The sequence below is a fragment of the Moschus berezovskii genome, chromosome 1 (assembly GCF_049115385.1).
Source record: "Moschus berezovskii isolate FMDL1 chromosome 1, NW_MosBer_1.0, whole genome shotgun sequence".
Taxonomy (NCBI): Eukaryota; Metazoa; Chordata; class Mammalia; order Artiodactyla; family Moschidae; genus Moschus; species Moschus berezovskii.
The window spans coordinates 22,421,788-22,448,424 of record NC_142460.1 but is presented as its reverse complement, the minus strand read 5'-3'; the positions used below and the strand labels follow the sequence as shown (position 1 = coordinate 22,448,424).

The following is a 26,637-nucleotide window of genomic DNA, read 5'->3' as shown; positions in this document are numbered from 1 at the left end:
AAAGCAAGATGATCAAAAAAGGCTACATGCCACACGATTCCCATTCTATGACACAGAACTGGAAACTACAGAGACAATAAAAAGATCAGAGATGGCCGGGGACCGGGGAGGAGACGGGTAGTCAGGTGGAGCACAGAGGATGGTTAGGGCAGTGAAACCCGCCGGCAGGGTGCTGTAACGCTGGATGCAGATCATTACCCACTTGTCCGAACTCCCAGGATTGGGACACAGAGAATGTACAACCATGGACTCCGCGTGAGAATGACGTGCTGAGACAGGCTCTCAGATTCAGGTTCACAAATGCACCACTCTGGGGCGGGGGTGGAGGGGAGGTGTTGATGTGCTGACGATGAAAAAGGCTGGGGATTAGGGCAGCGATGAGGGCGAAGAGGTGCATGGGAACTCTCTGAGCTTTCTGTTCAGTTTAGCTGTGACCCCAAAACCACTGTGAAGAAATGCTACTGTTCACACACACACACACACGAGTCGATTCAGGGCTCACAGTGTCGATGATTTGGCTGCCAGCGCTGGGTAATCACCCCTCCACATCCTCACTTTGTAAGCCTTGGGTTTCTTCTTCCACAGTGTGCAGTGATCCCAGTTCTTACCCACCAGCTACAGACCTTATTTGAAAACTAATAAGACTGAACTGTCTGTGTGGAGACAGCCCTGCTTCTCAAGGGGCTACTTCCAGCGAAGTAACAACCCAACATAGATCACCGCTCACCTCCAGAACGAAGATGGTCCCTGGGGCAGGGATGCAGGTAACGTGTCGGTAAGAAGGGCTTTTGCAAGAACAGCAGAGAGAGGCAGGGGTTATCCAAACACGGCAAGTCACCCAATATGCCAAAGAAGCAGAGAGGAGACCCTTCCTTGTATTTTCTAGGACAGGAGAACTGACTCTTCAACCCGACTGAAAAAACAAATGTGATTACATCTCTATACATAAATGAACTTACGAGAGGATAAGAGGGCAGTAAAAGGTGGTAGACAGGAGAATAAATATTGACTGAGACATCTGTCTTGGGGAGGGGACACATGTTCCCTCGGCTGTCAGCTGAAAATGTTTGCTATCCGAATTTGAGAGGTTACCAAAAGGACGCGGGATGCACAGAATTCATTAACAGCTATCTGTGAGAGGATGTCCTAATTAGAAAAACAACACGCTACATGCTTGCATCAGCTCGCCAGCAAAAGAGGGCCTGGGCAGAGGCAGGGAGCCTTATAAACAGAAGGAAAATTAGACGAGTGGAGTGCAAATAGATGGAGCATTCTCCCCTCTGTATTTAAAATTCAATAGCAATATGCCTTTTTTTCCCCCTCCTTAACGGCTGCAAAATTGATTGGGATATAGGCTAATAGAGGTCCCCAAGGTGCTAAGCGAAATTAGAGGAAGTCCTATAATTACAGCTAGCAGTTAATTATTATATGATGGGAATTGTAATCAAAGTAACAGATACACTATTATTTTCCATCTTCTCTGCAAAACACAACTAACGAAGTCTCTTTAGAGGAGGAGAGAAGCCAGTTTTGTAGTTCAAGTATGTCGCTTACTGTCAAATGCAAATCAAATCCAAGCAAGAAGTTCCGGCAGGTGATGGGCCTGTGGCCTCAACCTCTATTCTTCCACGCCTTTCCCACACAAGCTCTTCTAGTCCTTCAACCCATTCCGAGTTCCCTATGCCCTGAGTGGAGGCCACCACAAATACAGAAGCCTGCACACAGCAAATAGAAAAAGCCTGCATGCCACAACAAAGACCTGATCTCGGTCTTTTGCTGATCTCGCAAAAGAGCGAAAAAGGACCGATATGAAAACCAGGCAGGGTCTGCGTTCAGTTCAGCTGAAGACCTGTGACGCTACAGCGAAGAGGTCCTAAATGGAAACTAGGATTGCTGAGGTATCTTATGCACTAGGCAGAGTGTTTGGCTTTTAAGAGATATTATCGCTCAACAAAGCACTACCACACTTGCTTATAAGTGTCATTTAATAGGACAAAAACTAAGGCAGGGAAGTTGGCTTGGCCAAAGCCACACAGACAGGACCAAGTTCTTACACAGGTCTTTTTGCATCAAAAAGCACTGTTAAGAGGATGTGGAAGACAGGGAACCCTCACACACTGTTGATGGGAATGTAAGTTGTAGCCGATGGGGAAAACAGTACAGAGATTTCTCAAAGAAGCAAAAGCAGAACCACCACATGATCCAGCAGTCCCATTCCTAGATATATGTTAAAAACACACACACACATACCCCAAAACACTAATACATAAAGATACGTGCACTCCAATGCTCATGGCAGCATTATTTACAACAGCCAAGACACAGAAGCAAGCTCAGCGTTCAGCAAGAGGTAAGTAACTAAGAAGATGTGGTACGTATATACAATGGAACATTACTCAGCCCTGAGAAAGAATGAAACCACACCATCTGCAACAGCATGGGTGAACTGAGGAGTATTTTAGCAACTGAGGTAAATCAGGCAGAGAAAAACAAATGCTGGATGACGTCACTTGCAGGTTGAACCTAAAAAATACAACAACTAACAAATCTAACAAAAAGGAAAAAGAATCAGAGATGTAGAGGACAAACGTGGTTACCAACGGGATCAAGAGAGTGAGGAGAAGCAAGACAGGGATGGGAAATTAGGAGAACAAACTATTATGGATAAAATAACAGATAAGGATACACTGTACAACACAAGGAATACAGCCAATATATAATAACTATAAATGGAGTATAAACTTTAAAACTGTGAATCACTATATTGTGCACTTGCAACTTATGTAACACTGTACATCAGCTATAGTCAACAAAAAATTAAAATAATTTTTAAAGCACTGTTAAGGGTCCATACATTAATCTGCTTTTTTGCTTTCTTCCTCTCTTCCCTTTTCCTCCCCCTTTTTTCCTTTGTCTTGGAAAATAGAAGTAAGGATCAATATATAAACATTTTTATACCTGCCACCTGAAATGAACACATTACATTTTGTCAGGTTTGCTTCAATTAGCTTTTTTTAAACCAGAAATTAAATCGCTCAGTCATGTCCAACTCTTTGCGACCCCATGGACTATCGAGTCCATGGAATTCTCCAGGCCAGAATATTGGAGTGGGTAGCCATTCTCTTCTCCAGGGGATCTTCCCAAGCCAGCGATCCAACTCAGGTCTCCCACACTGCAGGCAGAATCTTTACCAGCTTAGCCACCAGGGAAGCCCAAGAATACTGAAGTGGGTAGCCTTTCCTTCTCCAGAGAATCTTTCTGACCCAGGAATGGAACCGGGATCTCCTGCATTGCAGGCAGATTCTTTACCAGCTGAGCCACCACTGAAGCCCAAAAATTGCCCAGAAAGCTCAACGTCATTTCCTCTAAAATGAACCAGAAATCATACTAACCTATCCTCTTTGTCAACGTTTAGACAAAGAAAAGGTCAGCAAGAGGTCTTACCACTTGTAAAACTATACCAATGTAAAAATTTAAAGCATTCCTTAGCAGCAATTTGGACTCACTATTCCTACTCTTCAGAACACCGTGTGAGCTACCTGAGTACCTTCGGCTCACACTGTAGATCTCAACATGGTGTCTCGAATATAAAGCAGTGCGGTCACAGGGACCAGAGCAGCTTCGGGTTTCCCAGAATGTCCAGCATCCCCTGCCAGCAGTGAGGTGACATGACCAAGACTCGATGAAACCTTGTTCAAGTTACAATTTACGGCTCTGCCATGGCTGGGCGCCAACACTCCACGTTCTAAATCTGTTGAGGGAAGTCTGACCCGTCAAAGGCAGCTCTGTGTAAAACAAACCTCTCCCTACAGAAAGAAACTCTTTCACTCCACTCCAGAAGTCAGAATGTGAAGATGCCGGGGCCGCCTTCTGGCAGGGAGAATAAAAAACTCTTGGAAGAAAAGGACCCTAGAGGTAGATCAGAAGAGGCAGAGGCAACAGGTTTCAACACTGACATTGAATGGGAACAAAGGGAAGGCAGCCTTTTTTTCACTGCTGTCTTGCAGAGTAAAAGCACTAGAAAGTTCCTGATAAACATAATAATAATAATAAACATAAACATAAATAAAAAACATAAAAAAAATAATAATAATAAACATAAAAATAAAAGCAAGCTCCAGCCAGTGTACAGACGGAAACATATTCTGAGCCCCTCCTACTGCCCTGGGAGAGCAGTCACCAATGTCTCTTCTGGCCCCGCCATCCCCCCACCAGTCCCACCCCCCACCCAATGCCCCAGAAAGGGGACCCAGGGTCACAGGAAGTGCCCGATCTTCGCAAGCACATGCCAATCTTCAGGGCAAAGAGAACGTCTTTGTTCTTTAAAACCAGGGTGGAAATTGGGTTGAAATGACCACATACATTCACTCATTTAGCCCACAAAGAAAGCACCTGTTTCCACGATGGCCTGGAAATGTTCTAAAGAATCTTACTTTTTAATGCTGACCTTCTGAATGAGTATTGGGGGAGGTGGGCCTCCGAGAGCCTGGGGCCGCTTTCCCACTCAAGGGGAATGGTTTACGTGACTGGTGGGAATGTGCAGATTCTTTAAATAAACCACCGCGTAATTTTAATCCTCTAAAAAATGAAAACAAATACAGCCCTAGGAAGAAGCCTACATGCTTCCGATTCCCCCTCACATCCAAACGCCTAAGCCTGTGGCCAGGCACATGGGTAAGTGGTGGAAGTGCTAAGTCACTTCACTCATGTACGCCTTTTTGCAACCCCATGGACTGTAGCCCGCCAGGCTCCTCTGTCCATGGGAGGTCTCCAGGCAAGAATACTGGAGTGGGTTGCCATGCCCTTCTCCAGGAGATCTTCCTGACCCGGGGGTCGAACCTGGGTCTTCTGCATTGCAGGCAAATTCTTTACCGCTGAGCCACTGGGGAAGCCCAGATTCTTGCTGACATTCACTGTTCCTAGGTCTGAAGATTACTTGGTGTTGCTCAGTGCAGGAGAAAAGTTGTACCAATTACAATAACCAGGGCATTAGCCACTTGGGATAACTTGGTGTGATGTGAAACTATGGAACTGATCACTTATCCCATGTCACTGACAAAGAAAAACAGAAATGTAAACATCAGCATCTCTTGTCCCCAAGCTCTATCTCTTCTCAAACAATTAAAGACTGCAAAGAACTAGCAAAGCCAACATTAATTCCAGGAGATGGAAGTGGATGCTTTCCTCATTAAGACTTTCTCACTTCCGCATTAATACTAAGTCTGCTAATAAGTACTTCTTGATGTCATTGAGTCACTAAGTTGTGGTCGACTCTTTTGCAACACCATGGACTACAGCCCACCAGGCTTCTGCGTCCACGGGATTTCCCAGACTAGAACAATGGAATGGGCTGCCATTTCTTTCTCCAGGAAATCTTCCTGACCCAGGGATCGAACCGGAGTCTCCTGCATTGGCAGATGGATTCTTTACCACAGAGCCACCAGGGAAGCCCAATAAAAAATACTAACTTTCTATTATTATAGATCTTTAACATTTAAACATGACATTGATACCCCCACAGATATGATGTATCTATAAAACAATGAAATTATTTTTTATACTGACTTAGATAAGAACTGTCTTTAAAACTTCAACCAGCATATCCTTAAATTCTTTATACCATTTCAAACTACAGTGGATTTATGGTACACAACAAAATGCTAAACAAAGGGAATAAATTAAAATTTAGGTCAACTAGATGAAATCATTGTATCCAATATATTATTGCTTCAAATCCCAAGGCAAAGAAAGGAAATTGCTTCCTCTGACAGGGAGAATGACTTATTTGGATCCACTAGGGGGAAGAAAATATTTCCTTCCATCTAAATCAGCCTGCATCCAAAACTTTCTATTTCCCATAACAAAGGTTGCAAAATGTGAAAGTCTTAAAAAATGGAGGATTTTATGTCTTGAGAATATGCTACACAGCCCAAGAGAGGCGTAAAGCACAGCAATTAAAAAGAGGTGTTATCTGAAATTGTCTAAACTTAAATTCACTGTGACATTCAGGGTTATTAAAAGCCATTAAGATACTCAACTTTGATTTTATAAAAACAAAGTGAGTTACCTCCTGCACAAGCAGGAATATTCTTTCCCTGGGTCATCAAAGACAAGATACCTGCTCATAAAGTTCTCTCACAAATTTTATCTCCTGAACTCAAAAATAGCTCATTTAACTTTTCCCTTGAAATACAGACCTTTCTCAATGCATGCAGACATTTCATTGACTTTTTAATGGCTTTTGATCACGTTCTCACATACATATACATTCAAATACCCTGGTTTTCAAGACAGATAAGTCCACCTGGCTGCTACACAGTATTTTTAATACAAACTGGAAACTCTAAATGTTTATAGAATTGGAAAAAAGGTAAGGAGACTACTCTTTTTTTATTTCTAAATTAGAGAAGCGACAGCAGGTACTAAAATATAAGCTCCAGGGGGCAAGATCTCAGTGAATTTCACTCATATATCCTGAGTGCCTAAAAGTGAAAGTGAAGTTGCTCAGTTGTGTCCAACTCTTTGCAACCCCATGGACTGTAGCCTACCAGGCTCCTCAGTCCCTGGAAATTTTCCAGGCAAGAGTACTGGAGTGGGTTGCCATTTCCTTCTCCAGGGGATCTTCCCGACCCAGGGATTGAACCCGGGTCTCCCACATTGCAAGCACACACTTTACCGGCTGAGCCACCAGGGAAGCCCACAAGTACCTTTCAAATAATATAATAATACTGGATGATATAAAATTCAATTTAATTCAGTATAATTCTACCTCTGCTTTACTGACTATGCCAAAGCCTTTGACTCTGTGGATCACAACAGACTGCGGAAAATTCTTAAAGTGACGGGAATACCAGACCACCTGACCTGCCTCCTGAGAAACCTGTATGCAGGTCAAGAAGCGACAGTTAGAACTGGACCTGGAACAACAGACTGGTTCCAAATCGTGAAAGGAGTATGTCAAGGCTGTATATTGTCAACCTACTTATTTAACTTATATGCAGAGTACATCATGAAAAATGCCAGGCTGGATGAAGCACAAGCTGGAATCAAGATTGCTGGGAGAAATATCAATAACCTCAGATACACAGATGACACCACCCTTATGGCAGAAAGCGAAGAAGAACTAAAAAGAGCCTCTTGATGAAAGGGAAAGAGGAGAGTGAAAAACATTGGCTTAAACTCAACATTAAGAAAACTAAGATCATGGCATCTGGCCCCATCACTTCATGGCAAATAGATGGGGAAACAATGGAAACAGTGACAAGCTTTATTTGGGGGGGGACTCCAAAATCACTGCAGACGGTGACTGCAGCCATGAAATTAAAAGACACTTGCTCCTTGGAAGAAAAGCTATAACCAACTTAGACACATATGAAGAAGCAGAGACTACTTTGTCAACAAAGGTCCATTTAGTCTAGGCTATGGTTTTTCCAGTAATCAATGTGTGGATGTGAGAGTTGGACTATAAGGAAAGCTGAGCGCTGAAGAATTGATGCTTTTGAATTGTGGTCTTAGAGAAGGCTCTTGAGAGTCCCTTGGACAGCAAGGAGATCCAACCAGTACATCCTAAAGGAAATCAGTCCTGAATATTCATTGGAAGGACTGATGCTGAAGCTGAAACTCCAATACTTTGGCCACCTGATGCAAAGAACTGACTCATTGGAAAAGACCCTGATGCGGGGAAAGATCGATGGCAGGAGGAGAAGGGGACGACAGAGGATGAGATGGTGCGATGGCATCACAAACTTGATGGACATGAGTTTGAGTGAACTCCGGGAGTTGGCGTAGGACAGGGAGGCCTGGTGTGCTGCAGTCCACGGGGTCGCAAAGAGTCAGACATGACTGTGCCACTGAACTAAATTCAGTATCAATTTGATATAAAATTGCATGATATAAAATTCAATGTGATGTTATATTAAGTCAATGATGTCATATATCATTCAATATAGCATCTCATTAAATGCTCTCAACACTAAAAGATGGATGTTTTTCTTGCTCCATTTTACAGACAAAGAAACTGAGCTTCAGAGAACCAAGTACCAAGGTGGTGCAGCTGGCGGGGAAATGTGGCCTTCAAGTCTTTACCCTCCCCTTCTCTCCTTCTTGCCACTCTGTCGCTGTACCCTCGCCATCCAAAGACTTCAACCAACAATCGAAGTTCTTGGCACTAGAACTGGAATCGCTGAACAATCAGTATGAATTTTTTTTCAAGTCTAGGTTAAGAAAACAGAAAGTAAAAAATGGCATATAGAAAGACAAATTCAAATTCATTCATTTCATTCAAAAGCATGAATTAAAATACTTCTTAAGTTAAATATTGATTGGCCAGGTATCCAACTAGCCCTGGTTTTAATTAGTGTTATAACCAGCTCTTCATTACCTACAGACAAACTAGCATTTCTGTACCTCTTCCTCAGTCGACCGCCTAGACCTGAAAGTTCAACTGGGAAAAGCTGGAGGCTAAGACAAGTCCAAAAAGGTATGGGCTCTACTTTCGTAATGCAACCGAGCGCCAAACAGATACAATGGTGAATTGTTCCTTGATTGGGATACGGTAACCATGCCAATCACTGTCTCCCACCAACTCCGCCTTCTTGACAGCCTGCCTGGGCGTGTCTGGGACCACCCAAAGCACTAATGACCCCAGCATCCCAGCAAGAGCTGGGTAGACCCGAGGTACAAACAGGACCCGACATGACCCAACAGACTCCAACTTAAAAACCTGGAATTGAGACACTGGGTAAGCCTGCAAAGCCCTGAACGGGAGCGACACTGTCTTAAGTCAAGGCCATATGACTACCAGTAAACCTGAGAATCGGAGCAACCAGATCTAGCAAGGAAGTCACTCTGCTAATAGAGGTTAAAAAAAAAAAAAAGCAGAGCCTGGTAGAGAAAAGCAAAAATTACAGACTACATAGGCCTCTGAAGATTGTGAGACTGGCATCCCTCCTGATTTTTCTACCACATTCCTTGGCTACCCCATGGCATCTTCAGTAACACCATTTTACATGAGTTTCTTTGATAACTTATTTCCATTTCATTATAAGTAATGACCCCCAGGGGCTTCCCTGGTGACTCAGACCATAAAAACTCTGCCTGCCGGAGACCCAACTTTGATGCCTGGGTCGGGAAGATCCCCTGGAGAAGGGAATGCTATCCACTCTAGTATTCTTGCCTGGAGAATCCTATGGACAGAGGAGCCTGTCCTCTGGTGGGCTACAGTTCATGGGGTCACAAAGAGTCGGACATGACTGAGCAACTAACAGTTCTTCTTAAATGACCCACAAGACATAGTACTTTGCCTCACACTTACTGCCCTTTTAGGAAAGGTGACTGAAAACCTTATTTTTCCGTAGGTCTCAAAGAACACAAGGCTCCACAGCCTTGGAGAAGCCAGAGTCACAGACCCCTGTCAACTCCCTTTAAAAGTCCAACTCCCAAAGGCAGCCATCAGTCAGAAGAATTTTAAATAATTTCCCCAGGTATTAACACTGAAGCACAAAAGATGAGTATACTTTTTCAAAAATCTTTACACTATACGGAAAAACAAACAAAACTTTCCACTGCTTTCTGGAAGAAAAAAAAAAAAAATCAACGGAGCTCTCAGGCAGTTTTAATGCTGTTCCAAGAGAAGTAAGGCCAGTCTGACTCATGATGGCCCCAAATTACACAATAATCTATCAAGGATTTAGCCTTATGGGTTTCAAATGGACATACATGCCAACAGATAGATGGCTGGATAAAGAAGTGAGACTAGAAAGAGGAATAGTCTGGAAGCTGCTAGAGGCAGCAGAATACAGATCCCCCGTGCTCTAAGCATTCTGCTTGATCTGGGGAGGAAAAGTCAAAAACATGTGTGCAGTGCTCACTCGGTTTGTGACCCCTTGGACTATAGCCTGCTAGGCTCCTCTGTCCCTGGGAGTCTCCAGGCAAGAATATTAGAGTGAGGGGCCCTTTCCTCCTCCAGGGGATCTTCCCGACCCAGGGATCAAACCCGAACCTCTTGCGTATCTTGCATTGGCAGGCAGATTCTTTACCACTGGCGTCACCCGGGAAGCCCCCATTTTAGACAGTCCCTGCCCGCAAAGAATTCCTAGTCTAGTTGAGAAGACAGGCACCTCCACAAACAGCTCAGATCCGGGCAGATAGTGACAGAGGCTAATTGGAAGTCTCAACAAAGCGTGATGGGATCACGGAGGCAGAAGCACTTAATCACAGACAGCCGGACAGTTGACATTTAGCCCCAGCCTCATCCGGGGCTGTCATCTGAAAAGTAAATCCACTCTAACAGTTATCATGAAATTGCATCCATGATCTTTGAGTCCCATCAGTCCATACATTTTATCTGATTAACCAATCTCTCCCGGACCTTACCAGAGATAACAACATCTGTTTATCATTCACTCCAGGAGCTCTTCATATGACAAAATGACCTTGAACTATCCTTTATCTCTAGAAAATATCCTGCCTCTGTAAAGACAACAAAAAATGAAGCTAATATCCCCCCAAAGAGTTCAAGACCATAAATGAAAATAACCAAATGACTTGGTTTTTTTTCCAACACTCAGCTGCTGGAATTCACATTCCATTCAACTGTTTGCTGAGTTAACAACACTTTAGGCGAACAGCATTCAACTAAAAATCATGTATCTATAAAATATTTATTACAGTCTTAGTCAGACGTTCTCCAGCCTAGCAAGAAACGCTGGTCAAATTATACACACTAAGTCCCAACAACAACAGGAAAAACCAGTACACGTAAAAACGGACGAAATCCCAATATGGTCTGTAGTTTTGCTGATTGTATGGTGCCAAAATCAACTTCCTGGTTTGGATAATCCACTGCAGTGAAGTGAGACATCACCAGTGGCTGACAGGTACACGGGACCACTCTGTATTATTTTTCAGTTTCCTGTGGGTCTGTAACTGTATGAGTTAAAAAGAAAAGCCATTTATCACATTAACAGCGAATTTTGCAGGGCTTTGCCCATATTAACAGTTTCCTTTTCCTCCTGGCTTCCAACACTCTGATATTAAGACTCAAAACTTGCAGATGCAATTCCAAGAACATGTGGCCCCAGTCCTGGGAATGGCAGCCAGCAAGGGGAGATCCCACTGGAGTTGATGCTCTCTTCAAGAAATCCAAGAAAGTTAATTTCCTCAGCCTAATCCCACCATGGACTAGTTCCCTACTGACCTCCTGGCTTTGCTCTATCACTAACATCCCCTCCCCAGACTACTCTCCCCAATACACACACAAACATGCACACACGCACACACACACGCACACACGCACGCATGCACACACTCACAGGCATGCGCACGCATGCACGCATGCACACACACACACAATAGAGGGACAATCAAAAAATGATTAAGAAAAGCAAAACCAGCAGCATCTCACCCACAAAATTGACCTCCATCCTCCCAAGACTGAACCTGAATGAGCCTCAACTAGTTTGGCTCTAAGAGTCTAAAGAACTGACTCTGATGAAATTCAAAACACAAGAAGCAACTCAAAGACCCTGTCATCCTAAACGCTTCTCCAAGGTACATACAAGTACCCGCTGGAGACCACCGCCTTAGCAGCTATTTATATGGCTCATTCTCTACCTCCAGCCCACCTCAAAGTGTCAGGTAACACAAATTGAGCTCCCTGGCTTAAGACTTACAATCTTGCATGAAAATTTTATGGCCTCTAATATTGGCATTCTTGAGCAGTTTCCAAGACAAAATACAGGCATCTCTAGTGGGGCAGATGGTAAAGAACTCACCTGCCAATGCAGGACGCATAAGAGATGCGGATTTTATCCAGGGGTTGGGGAGAGTCCCTGGAGGAGGGCATGGCAACTCACCCCAGTACTCTTGCTTGGAGAATCCCATGGACTGTGATCCCTGGAGGGCTACAGTCCACAGGGTCGCAATGAGTCGGACACGACTGAAGTGACTTGGCACGCACGCAATATAATCGATTAGATTTGTGAGAACTTTAGTTCCGGGTCTGCAATGCAACGATTAAGAACAAAGAACCGAATGCTGAAGATCCCTGTAGCATCTCCCTGGATGCATGTCCTACCATTTACCACCCAAATAACCTCCAGCAAGTTACTTAAATTTTCTGTGGCAGGTTCCATCTGGAAAATGAAAATAGTAATAGGATTAGAATCCTGCCACAGAAGATTCTCTTGAGGATTCAAATCAGTTCATACATGTCAAGGGTTCAGAACAGCGCCTGCCGTACAGCAAGCACCCTTCCAGGCTGGTCTACTATCATCGCAGTTGTCATTGTTGCCGCTGCGATAATTTCATACTGAGCGCCTAGGTCCCAAAGGCGACGACTCTAAGATGAAAAGAAGGTGCTACTGTTATTCTGCAAGGGTCATATATTACCAAATATGGGGACATAGAAGGACAAGACCTTGCAGGTGTTCCCAGTTCAAAGAAACACCTTTCTTAGCTTTCAGGCTGAGTGCTACACACAGAACCTGTGAGTCACAGATGGTGAAGGCCCAAGATTGAGAAATCGAAAGCTCTGGACAAACCCCAAAAGGGCAGACGTGAAAATCATGAGGGTATGTACCACCCTGCCCTTCCCTTATTCACCTTTCACCTTAAAATCAACAAATTTCCCCAAATGGTACACAGTCTCTCATAAAACCCGGGCTGTCAGACAAGTTTTTCAAGTTCTGCAGATAATTTTATTAAAACACACCCCTGAAACACTGAAAGACCTAGTCATGCTTTTTCCAACCTGGCCCTCTTCCACAGAGGACACATTTGTGGTCCCCCACCATCAGTGTTCCTGTGATGGAGAGACATTCCTCGTAAGGAAGGTCTCACGCGGGGCAGAGTTCTGACCCATACAGACAGGGTTTGCACGACACAGTTCTAAGAAGCAGGGATCCCCGGGGTTTCTGACACATTGCAAATCACATAAAGGAAGGCTGATGTATGATTTTCAAGCCAGTTTTATGAAAAGAACAATTACAAATCCCTAAGTGTGTGAAGACAAAATTGTAAATACTTGCTAAAATCCCTGGAGCTGTCTCATATTATTTATTATGATTCTTCCTGGCACCTCAAAAGTGGGCTCACAGAGCCCCTGATTAATTTACACACCATCAGTGGGGTTCACAGATGGTGAGACCCACACATGAAAAGACTGACAGCCTTGGCCAAAATCCTAACAACATGTAAATCAATACAGCTTGGAAGGACCCAGAATGTTATTCAGCCACAAGCTGTACCACTACCACTAGGGCTGAGGCAGGGCCAAGCGAATACCCAGGGTAAAATCAAAAGTCAGTGGACTGAGTTAGAAGAAGTAGGCTCCAATTCTAAGGTCAAGGTTTTCAATGCCTTCGTTTAAAGGGAGTCACTTGTACTCACTCAAATTAACTTTCATAAAGGCTTATAAGGACTCAGTGGCTGACAGATACATCTAATGTGAACAAAGAAGGAATTAAGAGATCTTCTCAAAGTTGCACGTTTGCTTTTCAAAAGGCTTCTGGCAGTTTTGATATGTCTCTCCCTTAAAGAAAGTAGATCCTAATTTAGGGCACACACATCAGTTCTTTTAAAGACCGAGAGTTTCCATTGAAAGTGAGGATCATTTTAACAGTGCTGACTGAACAAACAAGAATAGAGAATGATTACTACCCCATAATATGCCAAACTTTAACAAAATAATTATAATTTTTAGTACCTGTATTAAAAATTTTTTGTTAACTTTTATATGATCTTGAGGCTTAGATTTTATATCTTCATGGTAAAACTCAACCTCAGAATTTGCTTCTAATGAAAAATGATTTTATTATTTGGTACTCAGCCAAAATGTATATTAGATTCATTTCCAAGATCATAGAGAAAACTTGCAGCACGGTGAAGCTACATGAAGTACAAAGGAAATGTAACTGTGGGTCATGTGAAGGTTGCAATTTTACTGAATTCCCAATAAATAATCCTCAGCTCAGGAGAAAAAAAAAAAAGGCCTAGAGCTTATTCCAGATCAATCCAGGATAATTTTGAAGCATTCAGCTATACTGTTTTTTATGTATCTGATGGTTTAGCACTTTTTTATTTATATTTTAGATGTTTTTACACTTGTGTACAAATCTTCTACCAAGTATGTTATATTCAGAATTTAAAAAACAGAAATGAGAGTCTGTCAATTGAAAATGTCATCCATCCAATGGTCTTCCTGATATTGAGACGACAAAACCAGACAGTGAAAGAAGGGAGCCACTCAGACCCCAGAATTACCTTCTTTTATAAATAAAAGTTCAAATCAGGCACTCTCTTTACTGAGTCAGCTAAAAGGATTCAAAAGTAGAAAGAGCCAAAACTCAGTTTTGAAGCACTCTTCCTGTTTATACTGAATAAATTCCCCAAATGCAGAGAGGAATTAGATTTTAATGAAAGTCTCTACTAGCATGTTCTTGCTCAATAGCATTTTGGCAAAACTAGCCTACCTCTCCCTAGAATTCAGTTCTGACACAGTGATCAACCAGACGGGGACAAGCTACTGTTCTCAAGATACAATCAGCTTTATTTTCCATCTTATAATCATATCTTAGTTTAGTTCTATTCTGTGAACACTAACAGAATTCAATGGGAACAATTGAAACAAAGACAGACTTTATTTTGGGGGGCTCCAATATCACTGCAGATGGTGACTACAGCCATGAAATTAAAAGACACTTGCTCCATGGAAGAAAAGCTATGACAAACTTAAACAGCATATTAAAAAGCAGAGTCATCACTTTGCAGACAAAGATCCATCTAGTCAAACCTATGGTTTTTCCAGTAGTCATGTATGGATGTGAGAGTTGAACCATAAAGAAACCTGAGTGCCGAAGAACTGATGTTTTTGAACTGTGGTGTTGGAGAAGACTCAAGGGTCCCTTAGACTCCAAGGAGATCCAACCAATCCATCCTAAAAGAGATCAGTCCTGAATATTCATTGGAAGGACTGATGCTGAAGCTGAAGCTCCAATACTCTGGCCACCAAATGCAAAGAACTGACTCATTTTAAAAGACCCTGAGGCTGGGAAAGATTGAAGGCAGGAGGAAAAGGGGACGACAGAGGATAATAAGCTTGGATGGCATCACCGACTCAATGGACATGAGTTTCAGCAAGCTCCGGGAGATGCTGATGGACAGGGAAGCCTGGCGTGCTGCAGTCCATGGGGTTGCAAAGGGTCAGACATGACTGAGCGACTGAATGGAACTGAACAGATTTCACCACGTCTTCTACACTTAAACAAGCAGTTCTCCATGTGTGGTTCCCAGAACCACAGCAGCAGTATCACCTGACAATATGTTCTTTTTCTTTTTTTTTTTTTTAAAAGGAAAGGGATATATTTTTTTAATATAATTTTATTTATTTATTTATTTTTGGCTGTGTTTGGTCTTCATTGCTGCACTGGCTTTTCTCTAGCTGCAGTGAGCTGGGGCTATACTCTAGGTGCATGGGCGTCTCACTGCAGTGGATTCTATTCTTTGAGAGTCCGGGCTCTAGGGCACATGAGCTTCAGTAGTTGCAGCTCCTCGACTCTATAGCACAGGCTCAGTAGCTGTGGCACAAAGGCGTAGCTGCTCTGTGGCATGTGGGATCTTCCCAGATCAGGGATACTCCTGTCTCCTTCAATGGCAGGCGGAGTCTTTACCACCAAGCCACCAGGGAAGTCCTGGGAACTTGATAAAAATGAAAATTCTTGAGCCTCCACTGGAAACCTGTTGCTGTTAGTCACTCAGTTGTGTCCGACTCTGCAATCCCGTGGACTGCAGCACTCCAGGCCTCCCTCCCAGAGCTTGCTCAAACTCAAGTCCATCAAGTCGGTGATGCCATCCAACCATCTCATCCTCTGTCGTCCCCTTCTCCTCCTGCCTTCAATCCTTCCCAGCATCAGGGTCTTTTCTAATGAGTTGGAAAAGAGTTTGGGCTCATCAGGTGGTCAAAGTATTGGAGCTTCAGTTTCAGCATCAGTCCTTCTAACGAATATTCAGGACTGATTTCCTTTAGGATTGACTGGTTTGATGAATTCTTCAACACTCAGCCTCCTTTATGGCCCAACTCTCACATCCATACATGACTACTGGAAAAACCACAGCTTTGACTAGATGGATCTTTGTCAGCAATGGTCATAGCTTTTCTTCCAAAGAGCAAGCGTCTTTTAATTTCATGGTTGCAGTCACCATCTGCAGTGATTTTGGAGCCTAAGAAAAGAAAGGCTGCCAGTGTTTCCATTGTTTCCCCATCTATTTGCCATGAAGTGATGGGACCAGATGCCATGATCTTAGTTTTCTGAATGTTCAGTTTTAAGCCAGCTTTTTCGCTCTCCTCTTTCACCTTTATCAAGAGGCTCTTGAGTTCTTCTTTGCTTTCTGCCATAAGGGTGGTCCACTGGAGAAGGGAATGGCAAACCACTTCAGCATTCTTGCCTTGAGAACCCCATGAACAGTACGAAAAGACAAAAAGATAGGACACTGAAAGATAGACCCCCCAGATCGGTATGTGGCCAATATGCTACTGGAGAAGAGCAGAGAAATGACTCCAGAAGGAATGAAGAGGCTGAGCCAAAGTGAAAACAATGCCCAGGTGTGGATGTGTCTGGCGGTGAAAGTAAAGTCCGGTGCTGTAAAGAACAATATTGCACAAGAACCTGGAATGTTAGGTCCAAGAATCAAGGTAAATTGGAAGCAGTCAAACAGGAGATGGCAAGAGGGAACATCGACACTTTAGGAATCAGTGAACTAAAATGGACTGGAATAGGAGAATTTAATTCAGATGACTGTTATATCTACTACTGTGGGCAAGAATCCCTCAGAAGAAATGGAGTAGCCATCATGGTCAACAAAAGAGTCCAAAATGCAGTACTTGGGTGCAATCTCAAAAATGACAGAATGATCTCTGTTTGTTTCCAAGGCAAACCATTCACTATCACAGTAATCCAAGTCTATGCCCCAACCAGTAATGCTGAAGTTGAACGGTTTTATGAAGATCTCTAAGACCTTCTAGAACTAACACCAAAAAATTATGTCCTTCTCATTATAGGGGACTGGAATGCAAAAGTAGAAAGTCAAGGAATAACAGGCAAGTTTGGCGTTGGAGTACAAAATAAGCAGGGCAAAGGCTAACAGAGTTTTGCTAAGAGAACGCACTGGTCACAGTAAACACTGGAAACCTACTGAATCAGAAACGCTAGGGGCAGGGCGGTCCTGGGTTTAACAAGGTGATGCTGACACATGCGCAAGTTTGAGTACCACTGCTTCAGGCCATGGAAACCCCCTTGTGTGTGTCACTCAAACAGCTTCAGCAGGGTGGTGGTCCTAAGGATGTCTCAGACATCTCACCACCCCACTCACCCATGTCAATCACCCTCCTCGCAAATGGCAGAAACTCAGACTTTCTCCTTGGTTAGGTCTCTCTGGAAGTCTTGAAATTGGTTGCCTCTCACAGGCCACCTCTGCTCCAGCTGCTACTCCACATCTCTGTGGGATGACGGAGGTCCCATGGGCCATCATCACTCTGCACTGACTCTGTATGCTACTCAGATACTGAGCACAGTGGTCCTCTACCCATGGGCCACCATCATGCCCCACTCTGAGCTCAAAAGTCCTTTTTGAGTGTGCTAAGTTGCTCAGTTGGAGAAGGCAATGGCAAGCCACTCCAGTACTGTTGCCTAGAAAATCCCATGGATGGAGGAGCCTGGTAGGCTGCAGTCCGTGGGGTCGCTAAGGGTCGGACACGACTGAGTGGCTTCACTTTCACTTTTCACTTTCACACATTGGAGAAGGAAATGGCAACCCACTCCAGTGTTCTTGCCTGGAGAATCCCAGGGACGGGGGAGCCTGGTGGGCTTCCGTCTATGGGGTCACACAGAGTCGGACACGACTGAAGTGACTTAGCAGCAGCAAGTTGCTCAGTCGTGTCTGACCCTTTGCAGCCCCTTGGACCATAGCCAGAAAGGCTCCTCTGTCCATGGAATCTCCAAGCAAGAATACTGGAGTGGGTTGTATGCCCTCCTCCAGGGGATCTTCCTGACCCTGGGATCGAACCCGCATCCCTTACGTCTCCACATTCTTTACTACTAGTGCCACGTGGAACTGCTAACTCCATCCTGCAATCACACCTCGGCCATTCTCCATCTCTGAGAGCCTCACTGCTGTCTATGGGCCAGAGGAGGTATCTACCCTCACCATGCCTCCCTGTCCAGTGGGGGCGCCCCTGCTAGCTTCCTTCCACTGAAAATAATAAACCAGGTCCCAGAAGCCAAGAGGGCCAGCTGGGGGAAGGTGAAGAGGTAGGAAGAATTTTTTTTTTTTTAAGCAGGTTTAACAAAGGCTAGCAGCAGCAGCAGCAGCAATCCTATGAGACAAAAAAGGAGATCCAAGTTTTCTCCATCCTGTCCTGGGAATTGACTGAAGCAGAGTGTTCAGAGTCACAGAAAGGAACGCTGAGGGTGTAGGCATGAATATGTGCACACGGGAGGCAGAGAGAAAAAGTGAAACGGAGAGAGAGGAGACGGGGCGGGGCTCTTCCCTGGTGGCCCAGTGGCTAAGACTCAGAGCTCCCAATGCAGGGGGCTCGGGTTTGATCCCTGGGGAACTAGATACCGTATGTTTGCAAGGAAGACGGAAGGTCACGCTGCGACTAAGACCTGGAGCAGCCAGGTCTTTACTAATATTCATTATTAAATTCATTATTAATATTCATTATTAAAATTCATTATTCTTAGTCTTTAATAATATTCATTATTAAACAAATGAATAACTTTTACATGCAAAAATAAATAAATGATAAATAAATGTTACCTCTTTGGAGAAAAGAAAAGAAAGAAACAGACGTAGTCAAAATGAGTTTCCCCTGTCACTGGCAGGCAGAAAAGTTACCAGATGGTCTCCTGTGTCTGACAGTAACTTTCACAAAAAGCATGAAAGCAGCAGGAGCAGAAAACAGTACGAATCATCTCACCCGAGAGACGGTACCAAGATCCCCTGAAAAACTTTGAGCCGCAAACAGAAACCAAAACCAGGTTAAGTACACAGTTCTAAGGACTGTGCTCTGGACACAGAGCTGGGCAGTCCTACAGTCTGGGGACTGTTTCAAACCATTTCCTGCCCCAGCAAATAGTGATGGCTCCCAACTGCAAAAGCGCCTCCCACCCCATAATTTCAAATATCCTCAAGAGGAAAACAGCATCCCACCGAAAACAAAAACTCTAAGTAATCTAAGAGCTAAGAGGAGAGGAAACCTGTGAGGGACAGAGAGGCCTGGCACGCTGCAGTGCATGGGGTCGCAGAGTCGAAACGGCTGAGCGACTGAACACAACAAGAGGAGAGGGGCGAGGAGGAACTATGAGTTGAATTGAAAATAACAAAAAGCAGCAAATATCAAAAACGAGAGATTTTAAATACAGGGCGATGTCTTACATCTTTCTGTCTAGATAAAGGTGGATAAAGAACAAAGATCAGCAACTTTCTGTAAGAAAACAGGATGGAAATCTTTCAAGCTTTGGGGCCGACTTCTTCCATCAGTTCTTCCTTAAAAAGCACACATGCAGCTGCTGAAATAAAGGAATGGGCATGGCCATGTTCCAATAAATTTAATTTATGAAAACACGCAGTAGGTCAGATTTGGTCTGCCAAGTCCTGGGTATCACGTGCACGTATGTACGTACGGAATGCAGAATTGGGCAGCATTAAAAAGTGTGTTTCATCTGCCCCTTTTAAAAAAACAAGACGCTGATCAAGACCATAATATTCCTTCCTCAGATAGTCCTGTGTTTGGCTGGTACGACTTGCTCTCGTACACTAATCTGTGCCCTTCATTTGCACACTCATCATTCTCCCTTGCATCAAGCCCTCATCCCTGTGCCCTGGAGAAAAGTGTGCGCATGTTCAGTCATGTCCAACTCTTTTGTGACCCCCATGAGCTGTAGCCCACCAGTTTCCCCTGTCCTTGGGATTCTCCAGGCAAGAATACTGGAGTGGGTAGCCATTTCCTCCTCCAAGGGATCTTCCCCACCCAGGGATCAAACCTGTGTCTCCTATGTCTCCTGTATTGCAGGTGGCCCTTGAGAAAGGGATATTATAAAACAGATTATCGTCCTGCTTCTTCAAAATAAGCTGATGAAATGTACTGTCTAGAGCTGGCAAGTCCCCTCCTCACACATGCTTACACTTGACGCCAGGGCCAGAGCTCGCTTTCAGGGAAGGCACGGGCAAGAACCAACAGACCAGGCACCATCTCCCTCCACAAGGTCCCCGACTCTAAATTCAGTGGAGACTGAATCCCAAAGTCATGAGCGTGACTCGGCCGCCCCCCCAACCCCACAACACCAGCTGCAGTTACGTCACCTGCCTAAGGTCAACATCTGGAAATCCGCAGAAGGACCCTGGTGGGATAGATGGAAGCAGGGCTCAGGGAGCTCTCTTCCAAGTTCATAGGGACTGCAAACAAGACACTGGACAGATGGCAAGGCCTAAAACAAGAGCTCTGATCTGGCTCCTCACCTCCACCCTTCAACCCACATCAGCTACCTCCTCTCCAGAGCAAAGGTCCCAGGAGCCCACGCACAAGAGAGAAAATTCCAGAGCCACAAAGTAAAACCTCTGACAAGCCTCAAAAATGGTCAGGATTCATTTGCTTGGTAACATTAGGAGGTGCGATCTGAGAATCCCAAGGTCCAGGCTCCCTTCTTTATATGGATTTCCTTAGCAGCCAGGGGAGCCGCTGAGTGTCCATAAGAAAAGCATCAATCGACCGCCGATGTACACATGTTTGGCTCAGATGGTTTTCATCAGACTTAAAAGAGAAGCTGTCCTTTTTCTTCTCAAATCCAACAGTGAAGAAGCCCAAGGGACATGAAAAGGTCTCAGAATGAATCACCCACACACGGGAAACGCTTCCTAAGAGGACCAGCTAAGGGTGGACAGAGGTGGGGAGAAACCGCTCTTCCTGTGTGTCCAGAAGAAGTGTCTTCGGGACACACAGCCTACAAGAGCAGCCCAGGTCAGCCGGGGACCCTCCCCCGCCTCCTCCTGTCTCTTGTCCAACTTGATGACTTCCAGAACCAGGATCTAAAACATCTCTGCGGCAGGAAGCGATGCCACGTAGAACAATCCGAGCCTCCAAAGGACAGGTGTCCTCGCAGTTGGACCTGAACCACAGAAAAGAGAAATTCTCTCTTCTCTTGCCACCAGTGCAGATGGATGGGATCCGAGGATCATTTCCTCAGCAGGCAAAAGCCCAGGGAAGAGGAACTGGGAAAGGTCACGTCCAAACAAATCTATCAACCGGACTGAGAGGGCCCCGGAATGTGCAAGCGGACATGCGCACCGCCCGCGAAAGGAGGAGAGAGCGAACCCTGACGTGCAGGAGCCATCTCCTTCAGGGAGCCTTCCTGCAAGGGGCCCCGAGAAAGCCCAACACGGTCAGCCGGTTCGACAGACAGCTCCGTGAAGGCAGAAAGCCGCGAGAAGAGGTGTAGCCCCCGCGAGACGGGGAATGTCCTGGGTGACTCCGCCAGCCACGAGTGACTCCCTCCACCCTTGAAACTAACTCATGAGAAATTAACACGTGATAGGAAACACATGGGAGAGCCTCGGTGTTACAAGGTCTTTCTGACCCTTTGGTCCCTAAAGTAAGAAGAGAGTCCTGTTTCATCGAAGACACCTCCTCATAACGTGCTTATGAATAAGCAGAAGGCTGGGGACTGTTAGCAAAGTTTGCTAGAATGTATATCAAATTACAGTTACTGATTATTGTATTAACAACACCAGTGATAATATTCATGGTTGTCGCCGAAGCATGTGTTCCTCCCAGACATGAACACTCACTCCCTCACAGTTAAGCACACCCATTGAGTTAGTCAGCAAATAACTTTCGAAGTACATTGGTAGATGCCAGGGGCTCGGGAGGCAGGCGGGGGGCTGGGGCGGGTGCGTGGGTCGGGCAGCGAGGACTGAAGATGGGGAGCTAGTGTTTAATGGGGACAGAGTTTCAGTTTCGGAAGGCGAAAAATCTGGGAGACGGATGATGGTGAGAGTTGCACAATGATGTGGATATAGTTAGTGCCACTAAACTGTACAATTAAATATGGTTAAAATAGTATGTGTTTTATTATGTGACTTTTACCACAATAAAAAAAACTTTTTTAAATCACTTACTGCAGTCATATCCATTGAAGATATTTTCTCAAAGTCTACACACCTATGTGTAAAAATTGGAATTTATCCTGGTCAGTACCCCTGCACCCTCCCCTCACATCCAGATTTTAAGCTATGGCACCCCCACCCTCCTGTCAACCTGCTCACCCTCAGCCTGTGGCCCAGCAAGCCCCTCCCCCACAGCAGCCCTGGGGTTTTCCTCTCCGGCCCTCACCTGCAACTGAGATGGAGACGAGCTGCGTGACTGTGGGCCAGTGGCTTCTCCTTTCCGAGCCCCAGCTTTCTCATCTGCACAGTGAGGGTAGTGGAGAGGTGAGGGTCAACGATGATTGCAGAAGAGGGCAGGCCAGGACGTGGCCCCATTCACAAGGCTCCAGCTCTGATATTGAAAATCACATACCCACCCACTTATGACAGGAGTTCCCTGTAGCTCAGGTGGTAAAGAATCGGCCTGCAAAGCAGGAGATCCAGGTTCAATCCCTGGGTCGGGAAGATCCTCTGGAGAATGGCATGGCAATCCATAGCAACATTCTTGCCTGGAGAATCCCAGGGACAGAGGACCCTGGCAGGCTACAGTCCATAAGGTCACAAAGAGCTGGACACAACTGACCGACACTATTACCCACATGTTATACTGAACTCCAAGCCACTGCTTACTCCAGCGGTGAGTGAAGGTCACTCAGTCGTGTCCGACTTTTTGGGAGCCCATGGACTGTCCATGGAATTCTCCAGGCCAGAATACTGGAGTGGGTGGCCTTTCACCTTCTCCAGGGGATCTTCCCAACCCAGGGATCGAACCCAGGTCTCCCGCATTGCAGGCAGATTCTTTACCATCTGAGCCACAGGGGACTCTGGCGGTACATTTTGTCAATAAACAGTCACTGACAGGTTAAAAAAAGTTTCTAATCCAGGAATGAGGAATGTGGGTGATCAGTTATTAATTCTAGAAACCAATGTAGCTAGAATGCACCACCTTGCCCGCTCCCAGGTTGCTTTCCCTCTTCCATCCCACGGTGCAATGGTGGGACTGTGAGACACATTCTCAGTGTCTCCGCCATGCTCTCCACCTTGCTTCCCATTCAAGGGCTCTGTGACTCATTATACTGCCCATGGAAGAGAATTTGGTCTCTTAAGCTCCTGAGTGATTTAGAGAGAATGTCAGCCTCTGTTTCTGGCCATGACCAACAAGATGCTGTCTTCACATCGCCTCTCCCACCCATCCCGTCCGTGTCTGGCCCTTGGCCACCGCCCAGGCCAAGCTCACCTCCCACCAAGCTCCTAACAAGCCTCCGTGTCATTCAGACCTTCAATGGCCAACCAGCCTTCCCAATGCTACTCAAGGGATTTCTCTACAAGACGGATGACCAGTGTCATTCTCCCCTCCTGAGTGACTCACTGGAGGTTTTTATTTTCTGCTAGTACAATTCAAATTCTTTGAAAGTGAAAGTCAATCAGTCGTGTCCAACTCTTTGCAACCCCACGGACTGTACAGTCATGGAATTCTCTAGGCCAGAATACTGCAGTGGGTAGCCATTCCCTTCTCTACCGCATCTTCCCAACCCAGGGGTCGAACCCAGGTCTCCCACATTGAAGGCAGATTCTTTACCAGCTGTGTCACCAGGGAAACCCAAGAATACTGGAATGGGTAGCCTATCCCTTCTTGAGCAGATCTTCCCAACCCAGGAATCAAACCGGGGTCTCCTGCGTTGCAGGCAGATTCTTTACCAACTGAGCGATGAGGGAAGCCCTCACCATGTTTAAAAGGCCTCCATGACACGACCCCCCTCTGAACCTTCCCTTCCCCCTCCACATTGGCCCCCACAAACCCTGTCCACCAACTGCACAGAACAAGTCCCGCCCCTCCACTGAGGCCTGAAGCTCACCTCCCATCACTGCCCTGGCGCTGTGCCCCCAGCCCTACACGCCTTCCCCGGCTCCCCGAGCCCCCCAGCCCTTGCTCATCTTCCAGTCACCCCACGGGAGTCACGTCAAGGGCTGTGCCTCCCACAAAGGGATCTCGAGTCCCCAGACAAAAGGGGCCCCGCTCAGGGCTTCTGCCCCACTTTGCTTACACTCTGATGCATGTTCATTACGTTACAATAACTGATCATCACGTTCTTCTTCTCTGGCAGATTAGAAACTCCTTGATGCAGGGATCATCCCCAGGAGGCACAGCACCCACTCTGCTGCTTCACACACAGTAAACGAACAATGGATACAGGCCAAGATCGGAAATGCAATTAAAACTGGGGAAGGGACTTCCCTGGCAGTCCAGTGGTTAAGACTCCACGCTCGCAATGCATGGGACACAGATTTGATCCCTGGCTGGAGAACTAAGATTCCACATGCTGCACAGCACAATCAAAAAAATTTTTCAAAAAAAAAATTATTTTTTAAACACTGGGAAGAACAGGGAGTCTAAATGCACCCTCCACTTCACCTTGGAACCTGATCAGACCCACTGTAAACAGCTGCTTGGAGCAGTAAGGATTTTCTTAGCCATCCGCCAGCCCCTGGGATTCATAAAGCAATGTTCTCATTTGATTTGACACCTGGACTCCTGAACCAAGGAGTACTAACCTTCTGTGGGTTTGCGAGGCTTAGAGATTTTCCATAAAGCCGAGATAAACGCAGGGATTTATTTAATACGTGTCTCACCACCAGCCATCACTAATTAGTTAAATTCCTACAAGCGGACTTAACAGCCTGAGTGGCTCTCGCAGCTGAAACTGGAGGGCTCTCCGGACACTGCTGGAACTTGGGGGACTATTTGGTGGCAGCTGGTAGTGGCCTCCTAAGTGAAACATTAAACATTAAATATGACCCAAGCGAAGGCCCCAGTCAGGGCTGAATCGCCACAAAGACTCAAATTGAGGAACGGCCTGAAACCCAAGAATGAAACGGGAACAGTCTCTGAAAGAGACTCTGCCAAAACATGCAAGATAGCCTCCTGCCACCGAGGAGGCCGGGAACAGGCGCATCCGTGCCAGAACCCACGCAGGTCGGTCCACCTCCGGGCCCCGTGGACAGTGTAGACGCTGCCAACACTCTCAGCCACGCTCTGCCTACAGAGTCAGGGATGGGGGGACACACTCACGATGGTTTTCAACGAGCTCACCTGGGCTAACAGTCTCACTGAAAAGGAGATGCAATAGGCCCATATATGCAGGGCTGGAGGGTGCCTCATGCGGTCACTAGGGGACGAGGGCTCCAGGCAGAGAGAACAGCCAGGATGAGGGCTTTGAGGCAGGGCTTTGCCCGGCATGTCTGAGCCACAGCCGGAGTGGAGGCGGCTACGGGAGAACCACGGAGGGAGAGGGCAGCTCCTGCCAGACCCCGAAAGCACTGCAAACACTGGTTTTGATGCCTTGCGGGTGGCAGGGTGGGGGTGCTGAAAAGCACAAGAATGTTTTGAGCAGAGCATCTGACCTAAAAGCTGCCCTCTAGATACTATTCAGGGGCAGATCCTGGTGGCTCAGAATCCACCTTCAATGCAGGTGAAGAATCCACCTTCAATGCAGGAGACATAGGAGACACAGGTTTGATTCCTGGGTAGCGAAGATCCCTTGGAGAAGGAAATGCAACCCACTCCAGTGTTCTTGCCTGGAGAATCCCATGGACAGAGGAAGCAGGCCAGCTACAGTCCCAAGAATTGCCCTAGGGTTGCTAAGAGTCAGACACGACTGAGCATGCATGCTAAGGTGGGAGGGCAGAGAGGCCAGTTCTAGAAAAATTTCCACAGCATCCTTAAATGGACCACACAGTTGCCATCTTGAGTGAGGGGCTTTGCACCAGCTACCAACATAGATTTAGGAGCAGCCAGGGGTGTCCCCCTCACCCACCCCAGCGGCTCCAGACAGAAGCACCAGAAATGCCCTGGCGAGGGAGAGCATGAGACTGTGGATGAAAGGAGAGGTCCCCGCAGCCCTTTCGGCATCACACGGCAGCTCCAAGCCAAAAGGCGGGCAATGAACTCAGTGCAGCTTTAAACCCGGAGAGTTAGAGAGATCACCCCAAATGAAAAGGAAACCGAGACCAACCTTTTTACGGGAGCTCCCCTGGAAACATGGAGAACATACACACCGCCAGAGAAGAAAGGCAGCTGCCAGTCCGACAGCACAGGACTCCACTCAGAACTCAGTCTCAAAGAGCAGCCATTCAGAGAGCTGTGCAGCGAGACCTCTTCAAACTGGCCCTTCTCTCCCTGCAGCTGAACAAAAGAAAGCGGGTCAAGGTTGCACACTCAGGTGGCTTTGAAGTCCAGCTGTCTCCCAGGCTGCCGCCTCTCCACAAACTCACGGCTGAAGGTACAAGCAAAGCACTCTCTGCACCCCCGCCGTGGTCTCCCCCAGACTCGGCGGGTACCCACGGCATTCCCGCCAGGACTCGCCCGAACCCTGCAACCAGCTCAGCCCCAATCTCGTCGGAGGCCTCCAGCAAGTCACTGACACCTCTGGCCCTCTC

General features: G+C 46.0%; 1 protein-coding gene across 1 annotated transcript in view; it reads right to left on the bottom strand.

Annotated features, from left to right (window-relative positions):
* The window catches only part of TIAM1 (TIAM Rac1 associated GEF 1), a 314,669-nt gene extending 288,301 nt beyond the window's left edge, over positions 1 to 26,368 (bottom strand). The window contains exon 1 of the mRNA XM_055421403.2: positions 26,214 to 26,368. The gene's annotated coding sequence lies outside the window, so the exon portion shown is untranslated. The remainder of the gene's footprint in view (positions 1 to 26,213) is intronic.
* Between the last annotated feature and the right edge of the window lie 269 nt (positions 26,369 to 26,637).